The sequence below is a fragment of the Zingiber officinale genome, chromosome 9A, assembly GCF_018446385.1.
Source record: "Zingiber officinale cultivar Zhangliang chromosome 9A, Zo_v1.1, whole genome shotgun sequence".
Classification (NCBI taxonomy): domain Eukaryota; kingdom Viridiplantae; phylum Streptophyta; class Magnoliopsida; order Zingiberales; family Zingiberaceae; genus Zingiber; species Zingiber officinale.
The window spans coordinates 36,673,238-36,690,412 of NC_056002.1; positions in this window are offsets into that span (position 1 = coordinate 36,673,238).

Here is a 17,175-nt window from a genome sequence, read left to right on the forward strand (position 1 = left end):
CGATCTTCCGAGATGAGAACCACCTAGGCACCTTCTTTCTTCTTCCTTCAAGTTTCGGCCAAGCACAAGAACTTCCAAAGGATGAAGAATTTTCCACCAACCAAGCTCCAAGGGATGCATGCTTTCTCTCCTTCTTCTCCTTCCTTGATTCGGCCACATCCTCCAAGCTCCAAGAGATGATAGATTTCGGCCACAACAAGAGGAGAGAAGAGAAAGGGAAGGGTCGGCCACCACACCAAGGAAAAGAGGGAGAAAAATAGAATAGAGCCCTTAGCCTTGAAGCCTCCTCTACCTCCTCTTTTATAATCCTTGGTCTTGACAAATAAGGAAAATTTAATAAAAACTTCCTTAATTCTTTTTCCATTGAAAAGGAAAATTTATTTAATTAAAACAATTTTCTCTTTTCAAATTACAATGGCCGGCCATAACAAATAAAATCTCCAAGCAAATAAAATTTTAAACACCAATTAAAACTTCCTTATTTGCTTCCGGAAATTTATAAAAATTTCTCCAATAATTTTTATCCCTTCATGATTGGTTTATAAAAAGGAAATTTAATAAATTAAAATCTTTCTTTTAAACATGTGGATAAAAAGAAAGTTATCTCTATAAATTAAAAACTCTTTTAATCTACAAATAAGGAAAGATATCAAATCTTTTGTAGAAACTTATAAAAGAGAATATTTAATTTTAAACTCTCTTTTAAATCATAAACATGGTTAAAAAGGAAAGTTTTCTTAAAATTTAAAATCCTCCTTTAATCAACAAATAAGGAAAGATTTCAAATTTTAAACTCTCTTTTAAACATGTAGATGATTTACAAATTAGGAAAGTTTTTACCAAAAATTAAAACCATCCTTTTAAACTACAAATAAGGAAATAGATTAATCTCTTCTCTTAATCTTTTGTAGAAATCTATAAAAGGAAATTTTTAATTTTTAACTCTCTTTTAAAATCATGATATCCACATAAGAAATAATTTTAATAAAAATCCTTTTAAATATTCTAGTGGCCGGCCACCTAAGCTTGGGACCCAAGCTTTGGCCGGCCACCTACATGGCTCATCCACTTGGTCTTGGTCGGCCCTAGCTTGGGTTCCAAGCTAACTTGGCCGGCCCCATTGGATGGGTAAGAAGGTGGGTATGCGGTGGGTATAAATCTCTATATACTAGAGGCTACGATAGGGACCGAGAGGAGGAATTGGTTTTAGTCTCCCGAAAAAATTAAGCATCCCGTGCTCGCCCCGAACACACAACTTAATTTTATCAATAATAATTCATTCCACTAGAGAACTATTATTGAACTACCACACCAATCCCAAATTATATTTTGGGCTCCTTCTTATCATGAGTGTGTTAGTCTCCCTGTGTTTAAGATAACAAATGTCCACTAATTAAGTAAGTTACTGACAACTCACTTAATTAATATCTAGCTCCAAGAGTAGTACCACTCAACTTCATCGTCATGTCGGACTAAGTCCACCTGCAGGGTTTAACATGACAATCCTTATGAGCTCCTCTTGGGGACATTCTCAACCTAGATTACTAGGACATAGTTTCCTTCTATAATCAACAACACACACTATAAGTGATATCATTTCCCAACTTATCGGGCTTATTGATTCATCGAACTAAATCTCACCCATTGATAAATTAAAGAAATAAATATCAAATATATGTGCTTGTTATTATATTAGGATTAAGAGCACACACTTCCATAATAACTGAGGTCTTTGTTCCTTTATAAAGTCAGTATAAAAGAAACGACCTCTAATGGTCCTACTCAATACACTCTTAGTGTACTAGTGTAATTATATAGTTAAGATAAACTAATACCTAATTACACTATGACCTTCCAATGGTTTGTTCCTTTCCATCATGGTCGTGAGCTACTGTTTATAATTTATAAGGTACTGATAACATGATCTTCTGTGTGTGACACCACATACCATGTTATCTACAACATAAATTAATTGAACAACTACATTTATCACAAATGTAGACATTTGACCAATGTGGTTCTTATTTCTAGATAAATGTTTTATACCAAAAGCTAGGCTTTTAGTATACATTCTAACAATCTCCCACTTATACTAAAAGACTAAGCTGCCATATCTGCTGCCATACATCTGATTCCCATGCCTTTCAAAAAGCTCTTGCCTTAAGGACCTTAGGTTATCATCTGATACAATCTAGGCGACAACAACTTCTCCTCGTTATACAATTTCTCGTATTGGGTAGTACTTGCGCTCTATTGTGTTTACTTGCCTTATAGACTCATGGTTTCTTCGAGTTTGCTACTGCACCATTATTATTACAATAAATTGTAATAATCTTTGGACAAACTAGAAATCATATCTAAGTCTATCTTGAGGTTATTTAAGTCATTCAGCTTTTATGGCTACCTCAGAGGCTTGCCATATACTCAGCTTCTATGGTGGAGTCCAGAAAAACACCTATACACCTATGCTTATCACTCTTCCATAGTTATGACTTTTCCTCCTAAAGTAAACACAAAACCCTGAGGTCGTCTTATTATTGTCCCTATCCAATTGGAAGTCAAAATCCGTGCAACCTACAGGAACCAAATTAACTGCCTTGTAAGCTAGCATATAATCTCTAGTGCCTCTAAGGTACTTTTAATATATGCTTTACTGCAGTCCAATGTCCTTGTCTAAGGTTACTTTGATATCTGCTAACTATGTCCTTGGCAAAACAGATTTCTGATCTCGTGCATAGCATACATTAGGTTGTCTAACTGCTGAAGCATAAAGAACTGCCTACATGTCCTCAATCTCCTTTGATGTCATCGAAGACATCTCTTTAGATAAATACACTCCATGCTTAAAAGGTAAGAAACCTTTCTAGGAGTTTTGCATGCTAAAAATGAGCAAGGATTTTTCCGATGTATTAAGCTTGGGATAAGTAATATATATTTTTTTTCTTGCAATCCCTTATTACTTTGATCTCAAAAATATATACATTCTCCCAAGTCCTTTATATCGAATTATTTGGACAACCATACCCTTACTTCTGACAACATTTTGATATTGTTTCCAACTACCAAAAATGTTATCTACGTATAGTACAAGAAACACCACCACGTTTCCATCACACCTTTTGTATGCACAAGACTTATCCGTTTACTCAATAAATCCATAGGTCTGGATTACTTTGATAAACTGGATGTTCCAAGACCTTGAAGCTTTGCCTCAGTCCATAGACTGATTGAGCTTGCACACAAGATGCTCTTAGCCCTTTACAATGAACCATTCTGGTTGCTTTATATGGATGCTTTCTTCAAGACTTCCATTAAGGAATGCTGTCTTGACATCCACTTGCCAAATAGATAAAAGAATCCGGATAGACTTAAGCATGGCTACCATTGAAAAAGTTTCCTTTTTCATCTAGCCTTGCTTTTGAAAGTTTCTACCTTCCTGTCTATCCCTCTTTTCCTATTATAGACCTTTTTACACCCAAAGGCTTTTACACCATTTGGTGTTTCTACAAGCTTCCAGATTTTATTAGAATACATATATTCTAATTCTGTTATTCATTACTCTTTGCCAAGATGTTGCATCTTTATCTTGGAGTGCTTCGTCATATGTCCGGAGATCAGGTTCATGTCCTCCAGGGATCGAGTCCAAAAAACTCTCCCAAAACATGAATCCTTTTAGGTTGCCTAACAACTCTCCCACTACGACAAGGCACTTTCTGCAATTGTGTATCATTTGTGATACGTGTTGCAGTTTCCTTGTGGTATCTCATCTTGTACAGTTGGTACTAAATTAGACATGTCTTTTATTTTTTTCTTAAGAACAAATTTTCTTATGGGCACATGGTTTATTACATAGTCCTTTTCTAAAAATCGGTCATTGATGCTAACAATGACCTTCTGATTTTTAAGACTATAAACCTACTTTCATTTCTCTAGGATAACCCACAAACAAGTGAATTCCTGTCTAACTTATCATTGTCTCTCTTCTGCATATGTGCTGGACTACCCGAATCCGAATATGCTTCGAAATAGGCTTACGCCTATTCAGTAATTCTATATGAGTAGAGAGTTCTGTCTTTGGAAGGTACTATATTCATTTCCGTTTCCAGAGTATATCCTTAAAATGATTTTGGTAATATTCTAAATAACTCATCAATCTACTTATTTCCATAAGAGTCCTATACCTTCCTTTTTCTACACCATTCTGTTGGGGTGTACCAGGTGTAGTTAGTTGGGATTGAATCCCTACTTCTGATAAGTGACTCCTAAATTCTCCCAAGAGGTACTTGCCACTACGATCTTACCATAGTGACTTTTACTTTAACATTTCTCCACATCAGCCTTGTACTCTTTGAACTAATCAAAGTACTTAGTTTTGCGGTATTAAGTAAATTTATTTGTATCTTGAATAGTTGTCTATAAAATAGACGAAATATTCAATACTACCTCTTGTCTGGATAGTCATAGGATCACACAAATCAGAATGAACCAATTTCAACATATCTTTGACTCCATACCCCTTAGACTTAAAAGCTTCTTGGTTATTTTTCCTTCCAAGTAAGACTCGCAGGTTGGAAAGATTTCCACTACTAATGAACCCAAAAGTTCATCAGCTACCAATGAATCCTACTCAAGTTAATATAACCTAGCCTTAGATGTCAAAGATATAATTGGTTCATTTCCGAAGGTTACTTTCTCTTAAAGTTAGAAGATATGTTACTAATTTCCATTTGTTGCATCATGAGAGTTATTGGATTTATAAATTGCCAACCAACGTACCAGAACAGATAACTTCCCTCTTTTTCTTAATAACAACTTTGTTATTAAAAGAGACAGAATATCGAATAGTTTAGAAACTGAAAACTAGTTCTTTCTAAACTTGGTGCGTAAAGACAATTACTCAAAAATCCATGTTTTATTCTTATCAAAAGATAAACATCTCCCACTGCAACAGCTACCATTTTTACAGTAGTGCCCATGTGGACGGTGTTTTAATTTTCCTTTAGTTGCCGCGTTTCCTGGAACCCTGTAATGAATTGCGGACATGATTAATGGCATCTGTATCTACACTCCAGGTTCTGGTAGATAACACCACTAAACATGTTTCAACTAATGAATTAAATACACCTATATTGTTCTTAATTCTAAGAAGACAGTCTACCGTAATGTCCAAGTCCTATTTCCAATCATTACAATTTGGACTACTAAGTCTTTTCTATAGTATGACTACTAGGGGATTGACAAACATTTTAAATCCTAAAAATCACAAAAATATTTGGTCAAGATCAACTCCTTAAAATTCCCATGAATTTTGTATGCCACGATAGTGTGAACGTATACAAAATCGAAGAGGAGATTTTATTCAATAATTTTATTATCTCGTCAACTTTACTTTATGATGAATAAAATTAATAGTTGATCTATCTTTGATCAAATATTTGGTCAAAACTTTTTGAATTTAAAATAACATTGATTCCTCAAACAATATTATTTAAATTCACCAACACCTCAAACACCGTGAATTTTGCATGCCACGATAGTGTGGACGTATACAAAATTAAACATTTATAAGAGGAGGGGTTTACCCATTAATTACCTTGTCAATAAATCTTTATGACAAATAAAATTACCTCAAACACCATGAATTTTGTATGCCACGATAGTGTGGACGTATACAAAATCAAACATTCGTAAGAGGGGTTTTTAATTTTATTATCTTGTCAACCTATTTATTTGACAAATTAATAGTTGGTTTTCTTCGGTCACACAAATAATAGCAGTGACTCCGATGGGGAGGATACTATTAGACGTGCCTAAGTGTATACCATTACTTGACACTAAGTCCATTAATAAGATTATGCCCCTTCCGATGGGGAAGATCACACGCTCTTAATTAACTTCCTATAGTCATCCAAAATGGAAGTTTAATCTAGTGATCTGCATACAAGCTCATCCGATATGGAGGAAGGCACTCAGAGCCAACGCGCAAACTTGTTACATCACTTATAAACCAGTAATGGAGACCGTGGAATTTATTTAAAATAAATCCCTCTCCCACTTAGTTATTTAAAGTGAGGAATTTTGACTATGCTAGTCTACCTAACATGCATACTAACAAGCACACACAACACAACAGAAAAAGCAATAAATAGACAAATTAATTTTCAACTATTATGGCTTTTATCTATTGTTGTCCTCCGTGTGTCGCCAACCCTAGCTACTGCCATCTTTAGCCACCGCCACCGGATCTAGTTGTCGCATCCATCTTGCTCCTTGTTCCGCTGCGCCTCTGGTCCTCAAAAAAGTTCCACGCCTTGCAAGATTCGATCCGCGACATAAATAGAATTTTACATTTTTCGATCCTATATTCCTCGAAGGAATGTTCATGTAAACTAGATCAAAAAATAAAATCCTAATAAAACTAAATACAGCTCCTGCTGTATTTTATAATACAATCATGCACACACAATAAATGCCCTTGACATGTCCAAGGGTCCAATCACACACATAATAACTATAAGTCATAATAGTTGGATCCTGCATCCACAAAGTTAGCACATCCTACTATTATCCTACCTAAATTATGTATGACATGTGCATAATTAAACTAATACCAAATTCACAGAGGCAAAACCCTAGCTCTGATACCAATTGTTGGTTGCTACTCGGAAAACCTAGAGGTTCCACTGTACAAAAATTTTGTACAAAGGTTTGAACCTTTTCCTAGCTACCATGTGTTCTTTTAAATTAAATTTTGGATCGCCTGCGGAACTTAACACGTTTGATCCAAAACTTAATCTATTTGTTCTTTTAGGTTTTGACTTGGATCTCCTGCGAAACTTAACACGTTTGATCCAAATCACCTAAGTTATTAATTCCATTAAATATTAATTTCTAAAATTGGTTCCCAGTACTGACGTGGCGAGGCACATGACCTTCTTGGATATGGGAGCAATCACCACCGACTAGACAAAACCTTTTAAGGAAAGCTAATATTTAATTTCTTAAAATAACTTTAGGTCAACCGAAAAGAACAATCAAATCACAAGGAAAAGAAAAATAAAAGAACACTATATCGAAGACAAATTCGAAATACTAGAATCGTATGCCTCTTGTATTTAGTATTATTTCCAAAAATAACTAGTATGATGCGGAAAGAAAAATTACTAGTTATACCTTTTAGAAAGACCTCTTGATCTTCTACCGTATTCCTCTTCTAACCTCGGACGTTGTGTGGGCAACGATCTTCCGAGATGAGAACCACCTAGGCACCTTCTTTCTTCCTTCAAGATTTCGGCCACAAGAACTTCCAAAGGATGAAGAATTTTCCACCAACCAAGCTCCAAGGGATGCATGCTTTCTCTCCTTCTTCTCCTTCCTTGATTCGGCCACATCCTCCAAGCTCCAAGAGATGATAGATTTCGGCCACAACAAGAGGAGAGAAGAGAAAGGGAAGGGTCGGCCACCACACCAAGGAAAAGAGGGAGAAAAATAGAATAGAGTCCTTAGCCTTGAAGCCTCCTCTACCTCCTCTTTTATAATCCTTGGTCTTCGCAAATAAGGAAAATTTAATAAAAACTTCCTTAATTCTTTTTCCATTGAAAAGGAAAATTTATTTAATTAAAACAATTTTCTCTTTTCAAATTACAATGGCCGGCCATAACAAATAAAATCTCCAAGCAAATAAAATTTTAAACACCAATTAAAACTTCCTTATTTGCTTCCGGAAATTTATAAAAATTTCTCCAATAATTTTTATCCCATCATGATTGGTTTATAAAAAGGAAATTTAATAAATTAAAATCTTTCTTTTAAACATGTGGATAAAAACAAAGTTATCTCTATAAATTAAAAACTCTTTTAATCTACAAATAAGGAAAGATATCAAATCTTTTGTAGAAACTTATAAAAGAGAATATTTAATTTTAAACTCTCTTTTAAATCATAAACATGGTTAAAAAGGAAAGTTTTCTTAAAATTTAAAATCCTCCTTTAATCAACAAATAAGGAAAGATTTCAAATTTTAAACTCTCTTTTAAACATGTAGATGATTTACAAATTAGGAAAGTTTTTACCAAAAATTAAAACCATCCTTTTAAACTACAAATAAGGAAATAGATTAATCTCTTCTCTTAATCTTTTGTAGAAATCTATAAAAGGAAATTTTTAATTTTTAACTCTCTTTTAAAATCATGATATCCACATAAGAAATAATTTTAATAAAAATCCTTTTAAATATTCTAGTGGCCGGCCACCTAAGCTTGGGACCCAAGCTTTGGGCCACCTAACTCATCCACTTGGTCTTGGTCGGCCCTAGCTTGGGTTCCAAGCTAACGCCCCATTGGATGGGTAAGAAGGTGGGTATCGCGGTGGGTATAAATCTCTATATACTAGAGGCTACGATAGGGAGAGGAGGAATTGGTTTTAGTCTCCCAAAAATTAAGCCGTGCTCGCTCGAACACACAACTTAATTTTATCAATAATAATTCATTCCACTAGAGAACTATTATTGAACTACCACACCAATCCCAAATTATATTTTGGGCTCCTTCTTATCATGAGTGTGTTAGTCTCCCTGTGTTTAAGATAACAAATGTCCACTAATTAAGTAAGTTACTGACAACTCACTTAATTAATATCTAGCTCCAAGAGTAGTACCACTCAACTTCATCGTCATGTCGGACTAAGTCCACCTGCAGGGTTTAACATGACAATCCTTATGAGCTCCTCTTGGGGACATTCTCAACCTAGATTACTAGGACATAGTTTCCTTCTATAATCAACAACACACACTATAAGTGATATCATTTCCCAACTTATCGGGCTTATTGATTCATCGAACTAAATCTCACCCATTGATAAATTAAAGAAATAAATATCAAATATATGTGCTTGTTATTATATTAGGATTAAGAGCACACACTTCCATAATAACTGAGGTCTTTGTTCCTTTATAAAGTCAGTATAAAAGAAACGACCTCTAATGGTCCTACTCAATACACTCTTAATGTACTAGTGTAATTATATAGTTAAGATAAACTAATACCTAATTACACTATGACCTTCCAATGGTTTGTTCCTTTCCATCATGGTCGTGAGCTACTGTTTATAATTTATAAGGTACTAATAACATGATCTTCTGTGTGTGACACCACATACCTGTTGGTGCGGTTAGCACTAACGATTTAACCTAGGTTTTGATGAATGACAAATCAGGTTAAGTTAGTCTGTTGTTGTCTAACACTCTGATCGAGTGTGCAGGAGAAGTCCAGACAGGTCGACGGGCTAATCGGATGTCTGGCACGAAGCCCAGCTATGTCGACGGGCTGACCGGATAGCTGGTGAGAAGTCCAAGCGGGTCGACGGGCTGACCGGACGCTTGGCGAGAAGTCCAGCTAGGTCGATGGGCTGACCGGATAGCTGGCGAGAAGTCTAAGCGGGTCGACGGGCTGACTGGACGCTTGGCGAGAAGTCCAGCTAGGTCGATGGGCTGACCGGATAGCTGGCGAGAAGTCCAGATGGGTCGAAGGGCTGACCGGACGTCTGGCAGGTGAGAAAAGGTAAGTCACTGGAAGGGAGTGACTGTGAGGACGCGTTCCCGGGAAGGGAACATTAGGCGTCGATCCGGCTTAGATCCATTTCGGATATCTAAGTCGAGATCGTGACTAGATTCCGGTCTCGGAAAGATGGAATCTAAGTCATACTTTTTCATGTCAAACTCATGAATTGTGCTAACACTTTGTTTTGCAGGAAATTTATTATACTTGCCTCGGATTAACCTTGTCTTGCAGGAGAAGGACCTGTTCTGGAGAAAGGTGGTCCGGGCGCCCGGGAGGCAAGTTTTATCCCGATTGCGCGTCGCCACGTGGAGCTCACTGGTTGGATCTGCCACGTCTCACTAGGGCGCCTGGAAGGGATCCGGGGCACCCTGAGCTTCATATAAAAGAAGGGGCAAGGGTAGAGCTTCGAAATGAACTTAGAATCCAAGATCTGCTGCTCTGTGCTCTTGCGACGCCACGAAAAGCTCTCCGACTCAGTGCTGGTTTTGTTTTAATTCTATTGTCGGTATTTTCTTTATCTGTCAATTCTTGTACTTAACTCTGTAATATTCGAATTGATAGTGATTGCCCAACGAAAGTACTCACGAAGTACGGGCCTTCAAGTAGGAGTCGTCACAGGCTCCGAACGAAGTAAAAACACCGTGTTCATTTGTCTCAGTGTTTATTATTCCGCTGCGTTTATACTCGATGTTTTTCGAATCGATATTCACCCCCCCCTCTATCGACGTATCACGATCCAACAATACCATGTTATCTACAATATAAATTAATTGAACAACTACATTTATCACAAATGTAGACATTTGACCAATGTGGTTCTTATTTCTAGATAAATGTTTTATACCAAAAGCTAAGCTTTTAGTATACATTCTAACACGTACAGATGGTGATATCAGTGGAAATACAAATAATGAGCTAGGAACCACGTGGTCTAGCCACCAAAATTTACAAAATGCCTCAAAAGGGAATGGAGGTTCTCAAGACTCAGTATAGTTCTGATGAAATTTGGTCAACTAAAGTATGGTATGATGTTGCATACTTCAATGGGCAGCACAGTCCAACAAAGTTTAGATCTTCCTCTTATAGTTCAGGATGTAATGCTAACAACTCATCTGTAAGAATCCAGGGACAACAACTTATGCCTCATGTCATCGTATGCAGTTTAGATGGCAATCGTTGTTTATGTAATTTCAAAAATATGCCTGCTTGCAGTCGTTTGCTGGCCATATATTGGATGGCCTTCATATCATCGTGTGCCTCCTTTTTAGAGTATTTACATTTTTATTTTGTATTTATTTGATGGCTAAGGTTAACAATTACATTACAAATACTTGTATCCCATGGCATTTACTGCTTATTCATATATTTCCCAAGGAATGAATGGCCCATGGCCAACATCTAGAATGTGTCCAACTGTACCTTTGGTTAATAGCAGAATGCATGGATTTGGATATGGACATCCAAGTATGTTTATGGATGGCAATTATCATCCTTGAGGTCATAGTAATGATCATGAATTCAGTGAGTGTAACGACCCAAATTTCCTCATTTCGAGTCCTAATGGTAATTAAAAATATTTAGAAAATCTTTAGAAAAATTCTAGAGATTTTTAAAAAATTTTAGAGTATTTTGATGCAATTTTTGGAGTTCATTTGGTATTTTTACCAAAAGAAACAAGTTACAAAAAATAAAGAAATTAAGCCGAGGTTCGAACCGGAGACCTTCGATTAAGCAAAGCCTTTAGTTGTCTCGGCTGACCATGCGCCCAAGCGGGTGTTGCTGATTAAAGGAAGAGTGAAATTTATTTAAGTAGTAGTTAATAAACATAAAATAAATAGGAATAAAAGGGATTCGGCTGAGGTTCAAACCCGCGACCTCCGGCCCGACCCGAATCTTAAGAGAAGCGTGATAGCCAAGTGCCCAAGCGGGCCGTGCTGTTTAGAAAAGATAGGGAAATTTATTTAAGAAGTAATAGTTAACAGAATGTTGGAGTTATAAAGGAAGAACTTAGGGGTTATGTTCGGGAAAACCTAAACCTCTCCTCTCCTTTTCTCTCTCGCTCGCGACGGCTGAGCTCGGGCGGAACCGAAGGAAGCTAGGGTTTTGTCTCCGGCGGCCGGCCAAGGTTCAATCCGAGGGATTCTTCACGCGGTTGTGACTTTTCCGGCAAGGTGAACGCGTAGGCACAAGAGGAGGCTGAAAAGCTCGAGCTAACCGGAAACCCTAGAGCTCTTCTTCTCGGTTGTGAGTCCAAGAAGCAAGGTAAGTGCTTCCTCACCTGCAATAGAGTAGTTTCGGATTCATGTGCTCTTGATTTCCGACGCATGCCGCAAAGCTTGAAGATTTTGAAGGTTTCCTGCCGTGAGTTTCATAAAGAAGATGAGAAGAGGTTTTAATTAATTTGAATATGTGGTTTAGTTTATTCCTTATTGTTTGATTGGAGGTGCTGCCATGAAACTAAATTTAGTTCATTTAAATTTGGAAAGGAGTAAATTGTTCTATTTTGAATGGCTATGGGTGGTATTGTAGTTCCTTTTTACCTCCTTGCCGTGGACTGAAACAGTAGCAATTCCCTACTTTTCTTTTGTTGCCATGACATATAGCATGAAGAACAATTATGGTTTGGGTTTACTATAAAAATTATCCTTCCTAGTTGCCTTTTGGGTTCTTTGTTGTGGTACTGAACATGAAAAGATTTAGTTTACGGTTTGAGCTTATGGTTTAGTATTCCAGTTCAGATCATGTTGTTGTAGGACCGTTGGGCCGGCTAGAAGGGTTGGTAAATAACCTGTCAATTAAAAATAAACAACCCTTTCTCGAACGATTATGCTAACACTTGTAAAATGAATTAAGTAGATAAATAAAAGCATATAAGAAAAGACGAGGCACCAGATGTTTACTTGGTTACAACCGATGTGGTTGTTAATCCAAGGAAGATTAAGCTCAAAAACTCCTTCAGGCGGAGAAGCATCTTACAGCGTTTAGGCACAGAAAACAGAAGCTTAACTACAACTAAAGCATACAAGTGTTTGGAAATAGAATGATCGTGATTGTTGAAAAGCTTCTGGACCAAGGCTATATTTATAGCCTTGGTCGGGGCGCCTGGAAGGGTTCCGGGCGCCCTGGGGGGATAAAACTTTATCCCCCAACGTTCAGATCGCGTAAATCGCGATCTTGGTCAAAATCAGGATCCGGGCGCCCGGAAGGGTTTCGGGCGCCCCGGATGGCTCCGAGCACCCTGGACTGTTCCGGGCGCCCCGGAGCCCAAAGTCAACATCGTTGACTTTTTCGTCCGGGACCTCTTCTCTGGTTCAGTCCCTCCTCGGTCCGGTTCTTCTCCTCCGGATCCGCTCGCTTGGGTGATCTCTGCCATCCGGAAAAGGGCTCACCCGAACCCATCTTCCGGTCTTCTCGAGCGTTCTTCCCTCCGGCTTCTCGTCTCTCGGAATTGCCGCGTGTCCCTTCTCGTCCACCAGCGTACTCATCCGCAGACTTCATCCCTCGGTCGTACCCCGTGCCAACCTTCGCGCTACCTGCGTCTCTTGCTCTCCGAGCAATCTTCCGCTCCGGCTTTCGTACCTCGAAACCACCGCACGCACTTCCTTCTCATCTGCCGGTGTACTCTTCCGCAACACCTCGTCCCTCAGACGCACCGCGTGCCGTCCTTCTCGCTAGCTGCGTCTTCTGCTCGAGTACCTGTGCTCCTAAGCTCCTGCACACTTAGACACAAGGTTAGAAACAACGCAGGACCTAACTTAACTTGTTGATCACACCAAAACAACCTTGGGGTTCCAACAGTTGTAACATGCTTAAAGACCTCTATTGCTCTTTAAAGGTATAAGCTTTGCATAGGTTTCACATAGATTTATAATCTGAACCCTACATAGATTGCTTGTGACCTCAAATAGATTCAGTTTTGTGTTGAATAACTAAGCATGAACGGCCTTTGGGGATTTCGGATTTCCTGCCGCTGGGCAAGAAACAAGAAAGAGTTTAGTTTTCTTCTAAAGCCTGTAGGTTTGTTTTTTTTGTAGCTTACTGCAGAATGGATCATGCTTTGTTACTGAACATAAAGAACAGTCCTTATAGTTAGCATTTCATTCTACAATTCTTATAAATAGCATACTTAGTTTTGCTTCAGTTTATATGGGACTACGGTCCAATGGGTGGGCTCCCATAGTCGCCCCTAGGTTCAGATAACCTAGCTCTAGGTTCAGATAACCTAGTAAGAGCGAGATAAGATAAATCAACTTATGAATCAATATTTTACTTTTATCAGTGGCACTGTGCTAGACTCTTAGTTGTCCTTGGGTTGGGCTCCCATAGTCGTCCCTAGGTTTAGATAACCTAGTAAACCCTACTAGATTCGGGACTAGCTACCTCGGGTCTAGTTAGGGATACGCGCATAGCAAGTACAGTTGTCAGGCCCATCAGAAGCATGATTATTATTTTTATCTATTATGAAAATAGTTTTTAAAACTTCACAAATCAGTTACGTGAATACAGTTCAGATTCAGCATTAGCCTAGCATCAGTTTAACTCAGCTTATATATCAGTTCAGTTAAACTTATTATTTTGAAGTATTAAAGTATAAGTTTTTAAACAAAAAAAATAAGCTTCACATAAGTTTAAAATTCAGCAAGTTTAGTTTTCTTGTATGCTGACATGTGGTTTAGATTTTCTTACATGTTTAGTATTTCAGTATGCTATGTTTCTTTTGCTGTTAGACGAGCATGAGTAGTATCTTCTTTCGAGCATTCAATTCCTAGATTTCTTCCAGTCACATGCATATTCGAGTTTTGTGAGTTAAATAGCGCTTACTAAGTAATTTTGCTTATAGTTGCATTTTCCTCTTACTGCAGATAAAGGAAAGGAAAAGCTATAGTAAAGGAAGGCGACAAGGAGGTGCGGATGGATGTGTGATGCCTGGACTATAGAAGCCTTGGGATTTAGTTAAAGATTTTATTAAGATATTTTGTATTCAGACTGTTGAAATTGTTATGCATATTAGACCTATTATCTGAGTGGTATAATGGTTGCATGCATGTTTAGATTAATATATTTATTTCAACATGATTAGATTGATGTATAGTTTTAGTTGTGTTCATATGCTGAAGTAGAATGTAGAGATAAGTTGTTTATGTTTTCCGCTGCTATCAGTTGCATGTTTAGAGAGTTTATGTATTGATAATTACATGTGTTTAATATTAGTTAAGATAAGTTAGTAGTCCAGTAGCGCTCCACCCTCGCAGACTAGTAGTGAGGAGGGTGGGGTGTTACAAGTTGGTATCAGAGCAGTTCCTATTCTCCAGCATCACACATCAGTATCATGCTTGTCGTCTTCAAGTAAGAAAGTATTTAAAAAAATTCTTTTATTTAGTATGCTTTTCCATATTATTTGTGGTATAGAGAGATCCTTAGAAATATTTTTTTATAAGTGCTAATGTGAGATAAAAGTTCTTGTCTAGTTCCTCTATGTTTATATATATATATATATGTGTGTGTGTGTGTGTGTGTGTCTAGGGAGAATAGAGACGATTTTAGTTTTTCTCTTTTATATAACTAGATGGCAAGAAGAGGGCATCCCCGTACCGTTCGTACTAAGGACCGAGCTCAGGAGAACGAAGAGCTTAGAACAACTGAACCAAATCTCTCTGAAGTTGTTGCTCAACTCCAGAGACAAGTGGTAAAGCAGCAGCAAGTGATCGTCAATCTGCTGGCTAATCAGCAACTAGTCCCTCCCACTCCAACTATTAATGTGGAGACTCCAGTGGTGACTGAGGTTCCACCAGCCACCCTGGAAGTCGCCACAGCACCTAGAAGACAAGAAACATACCTGATACAATGGCTGAAGCTGAAGCCAGAAAGTTTCTCAGGCACTACTGAGCCCTGGGATGCCCAGGCTTGGTTTAAGACACTAGAGAGTACCATGGAACTTCTTGACTGGCCAGAAGTCGAGAAGGTCAAGTGTGCCTCTTTCTGCCTATCTGGAGATGCTCGTATGTGGTGAGAGAGAGTTAAGAGCAAGAGAGTAGTCAATCAGATGAGCTGGGCTGACTTCGAGATAGAGTTTTACAAAGAATTCTTCCGCCAACGGATCACCAATAAACATTATGAGGAGTTTATAGAATTCAGACAAGGTGATCTGCCGGTAGAAGAAGCAGTCATAAGATTCAACAGGCTAGCTCGGCTTTGCCCAGAGTTAGTGAGTACAAAGAAGGAACGAGTCAGACTGATGCTCCGAATGCTGAGACCAGAAATAACACTTAATGTGAGTAGTTTAACTCACCGACCACCAACTAGGGAAGAGCTGGTCAGCAGGGCATTAGTCGCTGAGCACTATCTGAACAACATCAAGACACAACAAGCGCAACTCAAGCCAGTCAAGATAGAGAACAGAACAGCAGAGAGCCAGGAACCCTAGGCAAGTAAGCAGAACTGGAAGGGCAAAGATAACAAAAGGAAACGATGGAATACAGGAGGCAGCCAAAAGGGAGGTCCAGTAGATGAGCAGGCCAAGTTCCCTCCCTGCCCTAAATGTGGGAAATTACATCCAGGAGTCTGTCTCTTGGGTATGACTGGATGTTATTCGTGCGATCAAGAAGGTCATCTGGCTAGAGTGTGCCCTAACAAGTTTAAGGCACCTCAGCAACAGTCAGTGCAATATGGAGGCAAGCCTGCACAGTTACACCACATGACAACATCACTAGAGGGACCCAATCTCAGTCAGGGAAGGTTGGAAGCCCCACCCTTTCCAACCGATGCCAGAGTATTTTCTCTCAGTAAGGAAGAAGCTGTCGGTGCCTCTATGGTAGTCATAGGTCAAATAACTACCCTTTAGCATTTAGTTACCGTCTTATTTGATACTGGGGTTACCCACTCTTTTGTGTCAATTGTTGGTTAGTCCTAAGAAAAGCGTACCGGTTCCTCTGTACAAAAATTTTTTGTACGAGTGTCAAACCTTTCCTTAAATAACCTATTGTGTTTTTTAGAAGTTAAATTAGGAATTGCAGACGGAACTTAACATCATTGATTCCAAATTTAACTTATCTGTTCTTAATGGTTTAGATTTGAATCGCAAGAGGAATTTAACACTATTGATTCAAATCTACCTAAGTTATTAATTCCATAAATATTAATTTTCAAAATTGGCTTCCAGGACTGCATGGCGAGGCACATGGCCTTCTTGGATATGGGAGCAACCACCACCGCCTAGGCAAGGCCTTTTAAGGAAAGTTAATATTTATTTCCTTAAATAACTCTAAGTTAACCAAAAAGAACAATCGAATCACAAATTCGAAAAAGAAGAAAACACAAACTCGAAAAACTATTTCGAAAACTCTAGAATCATATGCCACTTGTGTTTGGTATTTTCAAAAATAACAATACAAAGAAAACTAGTATGACGTGGAAAACAATTACTAGTTATACCTTTCTTTGTAAGCAAAAATAACCTCTTGATCTTCTACCGTATTCCTCTTCTAACCTCGGACGTTGTGTGGGCAACGATCTTCCGAGACGAGAACCACCAAGCACCTTCTTCTTCCTTCTAGGTTTCGGCCACCACAATTCTCCAAGAGAAGTAGAGGTCCGGCCACCACCACCAAGCTCCAAGGGA